Consider the following 6,000-nt stretch of genomic DNA (forward strand, 5'->3'; position numbering starts at 1 on the left):
CTTCTGGACCTTAAATAATCTAACTGTGAACGGTGCTGTGAGATGGTTTGACTGTCCCAAAGAACAGAAAAAGCTAGACACACCTCCTCAAAGGTATTGGAAATGCTTAATTCCCATATTGTCCTGGTTTCAGCTGGGATAAAGTTAATTGTCTTCCTAGTAGCTGGTACAGTGCTATGTTTTTCAGTTAGGTATGAGAAGAATGTTGATAACACTGATGTTTTCAATTGTTGCTAAGTAGTGTTTAGCCTAAAGTCAAGGATTTTTCAGCTTCTCATGCCCAGCCAGTGAGAAGGCTGGAGGGGCACAAGAAGTTGGCACAGGACAGAGCCAGGACAGCTGACCCAAACTGGCCAAAGGGATATTCCATACCATGGGACGTCATGCCCAGGATATAAACTGGGGGGAGTGGGGGCAGGGAATCGCCGCTTGGGGACTAACTGGGTGTCAATCGGTGGGTGGTGAGCAATTGCACTGCGCATCATTTGTATATTCCAATCCTTTTATTATTACTATTGTCATTTTATTAGTGTTATCATTATCATTACTAGTTTCTTCTTTTCTGTTCTATTAAGCCGTTCTTATCTCAACCCACGAGTTTTACTTCTTTTCCTGATTTTCTCCCCCATCACACTGAGTGGGGTGGGGGGGGCGGGGAGGGAAGTGAGTGAGCGGCTGCATGGTGCTTAGTTGCTGGCTGGGGTTAAGCCATGACACATATCAGTCTAAATTACTTGCTCAAGATCTTGCAGAAAGTCTCTGAATAAGCAAGAAGCTGAATTTTGTTACCTCAGTTTCTAGTTTTATGGCTTATGACTCCAGTCCAACCACTGAAATCTGCACATAATCTATTAACCAAATAAAGGCTCCTTCCTTTATTGAAATCCAAATGGTTTCCAAAACATCTGCTTCCAGTTCTCTCGGCAATCTGGAGGATACATTGCAGCTACTTCAAGGTAGAAATAAGGTTCAAGAGTCATAGATTTGTATACATGTTACGCATCACTGTGACAATGTATAGGAAATGAATCTGTAATGAAGCCAACTTTAAAAGTTGGAAGGAACAATATATTTTCTATGAGGGGAGAGGACTAAAGTGCTGCTTCTTGTGGTATCCATTTAAAAATGTTTCATAGGAGTTAAGATAACAAGCCTTAACCTGATTTCTGATTCATTGTTATGAGATGATATTTGGAGTGGAGGGAAGGACTAAAGGAGGGAATGTGAAAGGAAAGTGTAACCACAGGCAACTGCTTCTTGTGTTCTGGGTGATAATGGTCTATGGGCATGGACTTGTGGAAATGTATTTGGGAGAACAAAAATGCCAAGAAAGAAATCTGAACAGAGAGTGCTTTTCCTCTGGTGTTTGTAACAGTCTTTCTAATATCTGTTAGGATGCTTTCAGGACAGCCAGGATTTCCTTGTTCTCTAAAGCAATGTGCCACTCGGCCTTTGGTGTCCCCAGACCAGTTCAGAAGCAGTCAAGCATCAGAAAAATGGCATTTATCACAAAGACTTCCTCCTTTATACTGGAAGTTATGATTTGCTCTTACCATCAGTAGAACACATGGCAAATGAAATGTGTCCGTGTGCATTGCTATAATTCCTTGATGCAACTGTCTTGTTTGCTTGCCATCAGCATTTTAGGAGAGTGTCTAACAGAATCCAGAAATTCAGATTTCATAACCAACACTTGATTTCTGTTAGGCTTAAGAGAGATTTTTATAAGGTTGTGGTAAAGGAAGACACTTACTTAGCCTTGAGAGAAAACACATTAGTTCCATAGCAGAACAGTAATCATAAAAGGGATGGGGGTGTGATGGAGAGTTGTAATTTATTGCCTTTGAGCATCTACTGTGAACTGAAATTAGCACGTTCTTATTATGGTTTCCAGTGATGAAGTATTTAATTACTGGGAATAGCATCACCTAACTATATTTTAGAAATGGACATAAACTTGCCTTCTGTGTTTAAATTATTTGAAAAGCTTTTTGCTTTCTAGCAGCCAATTTAAATAGGAAGAAGAATCTACAGTTAAAGGCTGGCCTGCTCAGTTCTTCACAGGAAGCCAGAGGCTTCACCTGAACTTTTGCACTAGCATAATTCAGCTCTAATTCACATGTACAATATATTCACTCTATTACAGTTAGGCCATAGAATCAACAAAACAAATTTTAAATGCAGCACGAACAGAATAACCTCACTGCCTCTTGAAAAGGGGAGAGAAAGAGGGAAACTGCTTAATCAGATGAGGCTGCCCTTCACTTGGAGGTGCTCTTTGGAAAATGGGTACGCAAGGCAAATATGTGACACACAGCTCAACTCTCATCCCCTATAGTCTTGGGTAAGCAGGCTGGGAGAAGCACGGGTCAGAGCTGCTTTCAACAACAGCTGGCAAAGTCATTGCTTATCTTTTCTTAGCGGGGGCTAACAGGCTACTCTGAGCAGGAGCTCAGCCGTCTGAGCCTCTGCTTCTGCTCATTCACCAGCACAACACACAGGAAAATGAGAGCCCTCCCTTCCTCCTCTAGGTGGGTGTAAAAGTGTGGTTGGAAGGGGGAGATCTTGGGCTACATGGGCAGTAAAAATGGCCAAAAGAGCGCATAGTTTTTCTGTCTGGTGAAGATTGATAATTATTGCTCTGGGATCCCTTTTTATTCAAGGAATAAGAAAATACCAAGGGGAAATGTTATTTATGGTATTAGATATTCTTTCTTTATTATACAACATCGTTAAAATGTTAGTATTGGAATTCATTTAACTGAAGTGTGGTCATTTAGAAAATGCTGAGAAACCTGAGGTCCCACTTAAATAGTGCTAGTTACATGCATCCATGTACAGTAAAGTTGCCAGTAGGCATATTCATAGCATATACAGCACATCACCACTGAAAGACTGGCAACCATGTAGAGAGTATGAACAAGCCTGTCAGTGTATTTTCTCTCACTGTACTGTGAAGCTAAACAAAGAGCATTGTGCTGCATTGACTAATCCTTGAAAAGACTCTGGGTTGTATAATAAAAACTATATTTACTGAGTTTCAGGTTAACATGGGGCACCTGAAGAAAAGGATGATCACAGGCTTGCCTGTCTTTTAGCTGTAGGTAAGAGAGCAGTAAAGAGAAGGAACTATTCAGGCTTTTAGCTTGAGTATCATCGAATTTAATGAGAGATGAGTGGCTAAAATCTCATGCAACACTTTGAAGATACAGGGGTCACTCTGTCTTCTAGTCTGTTGGAATGACTGATAAACCAGCCGGGAACTATATATAGATTTTGAAACAAGTAAATAAGTCAGTGTCACAGCAACACTGGTATTTTTAGCCAAATAAATAAAATATTAGGGGACGTGAATTATGAAAAAATAAGGCAAGTTATAACTGACAACATGACAGCTGAATTGAACTACTATGGAACAGTTTTGAATGACATCTCCATCAATTTACAAGATGACAATAAATAAAATGGCATAATTTAGCAAGACAGCAGAGCTGGCCTTTAGTTAATTTCAATGTGTTTGTTTACTTGTAAATATGATATTACAAAGCACCTATCTGAAGTGCCCTTTGATATTGATTCTGGACATGAGCTGACAACATGCGCTCGCGGCTGAGAAGGCCAACCATATCCTGGGCTGCATCAAAAGAAGCATGGCCAGCAGGTCAGGAGAGGTGATTCTGCCCCTCTGCTCTGGTGAGACCCCACCTGGAGTCCTGCATCCAGCTCTGGAGCCCTCAGCCCAGGAAAGACATGGACCTGTTGGAGCTGGTCCAGAGGAGGGCCACAAAAATGATCTGGGGGATGGAACACCTCTCCTATGAGGAAAGGCTGAGAGAGTTGGATTGTTCAGCCTGGAGAAGAGAAGGCTCCAGGGAAACCTTATTGCAGCCTTTCAATACTTAAAGGGGGCTCATAAGAAAGATGGGGACAGACAGTTTAGCAGCCCCTGTTGCAATAGGACAAGGAGCAATGGTTTTAAACTGAAAGAGGTTAGATTCAGACTAGATAGAAGGAAGAAATTCTTTACAATCAGGGTGGTGAAACACAGGAACAGGTTGCCCGGAGAGGTGGTAGATGCCCCATCCCTGGAAACATTCAAGGTCAGGCTGGACGGGGCTCTGAGCAACCTGATCTAGTTGAAGATGTCCTTACTCATTGCAGTGAGGTTGGACTAGATGACCTTTAAATGTCCCTTCCAACCCAAGTTATTCTATGATTCTATGATTCAACTCACAGCACATAAATAATTACACAGCTACAGCAGGGATGAACTCAGTCCTTGGCAATAACATAACGGTGCTGAGCAACAAATAATTACAGAACAAAATGTTCTGCCCGCAGATTAGAGCTATCCAGTAATGAGAGTCTGCCCTTACCTTCTCACCTCCCATCTCCGACACTCTTCAGATGGCTGTTTAACCAGCTTGGCTTTGCCTGGAAGCATTCCCAGAGGCCAAGAGACTCAAGATACTCAGTACTTGCCTTTGTAAACAAGGACAGTGTCAGCTGCTGTATTTAGGCTGGGTTTGCCTGAAGGAGAGACTCGAGGCAGGAAAGGTGAGTGAACAGACTCTAAATACATATTTCCTATGAAAATGATCTTCAGAACACACTGGTAAAGTGAATGAGGAGTTGGGAAGGTTGTTGGACACTCTTATCTAGCAGAAATTCTTTGTTCAGTAATTTTCTCCCAGGAACATTGTTGTACATATTATTGTCACCTAGAACAGCCACCCAGTCTTGAAGTCCTGTTTGGTTGGCACAATTCACTATCCTTCACCCCAAATCATGGATTTTTATGGCCATCACTCCCTGAGGCTTTATTAGAACTTGCTTCTCCAGAGGAGCCCTTGAGCAAAGGAGTGCAAGTGTTGCTGCAGCCATGACAGTCCAAGAGAAGATAAGATTTCTAAGGAGACATTTTTCTTTAGACTGTCCTGGTTGCAGCTGGGATAGAGTTAATTGTCTTCCTAGTAGCTGGTACAGTGCTATGTTTTGAGTTCAGTATGAGAAGAAAGTTGATAACACAGTTATCGTAATAACATTAGAAACCGTTTCCAGTTGTTGCTAAGTAGAGTTGGAAAGATGAGACACTTCTGGTGCACCAAAGTTGTTCTTCTCTGAAGAAAACACATTTGGCCACTTGTGTGTATTGAGCTTGACAGTTTTTACACAATGCTTCTCTGAGTCTTGTCATTAACTACTATCCTGGTTATGCAGAAATAGCCATCAGCATCTTAGTCCTGCATTAGTGTTCAAATGAGCATGTTCTTGACTATAAAAACGGTGGTGAGGGATTCACATTTATTGTGTCTGAGTGTCTTGAATGACATTTTCTCAGTTTAGAAGCATCTCCACTTGCAAACTCAGCTTGGGATCTGAAAGTCAAGCTGTGCGTTTTCTGGCTCATACAGCTTTGCTATTAAAACTTCATTACATCAAATTCTGCTCACAATTAAACCTTTGCAAATAAATTGTCCTCTGAGTTTGCAAAGGAATAGTTAAGGAGGCAGCATTTGGTCCTGGAATTGGAAACCATTTAACAAATCTTTTGGTGATACATGAGCAGAACAGAAATCAGCTTTTTCTCTCATACCTTTGTCAATGCTAAGAAATGAAAGAAAAAAAATCTTGTAAAAATGTATTTTAGTACTAAATACATTGGATAAAAATACAGACGGAATAGATCAATTGAGTGAAAGGATGCAATTTTTTGACAGTTGCTTTTCAGAATAAAGACATATTTTAAGAAAGACACAGGTGTGTGTTGGAATAAAGAATTTTCTTTTATATATGAAGGTGAGTCAGACTGTCTTGGGACTTCATTTGCTTAACTGACAGGCAGAAAATAGGATTCTGACTAGTACAGCAGCTCCTCTAGCTTCATATGGGAGTTAAAATTGAAAGTAATAATAAACTAATGTTAATCACTCCTTTATTACAGCGGGGGGGGGGGGGATCAAGGGACCTAAGTTCTTTGTTTGACTCTTTCATTGAATA

Source organism: Buteo buteo, chromosome 3 (genome assembly GCF_964188355.1).
Source record: "Buteo buteo chromosome 3, bButBut1.hap1.1, whole genome shotgun sequence".
Lineage (NCBI taxonomy): Eukaryota > Metazoa > Chordata > Aves > Accipitriformes > Accipitridae > Buteo > Buteo buteo.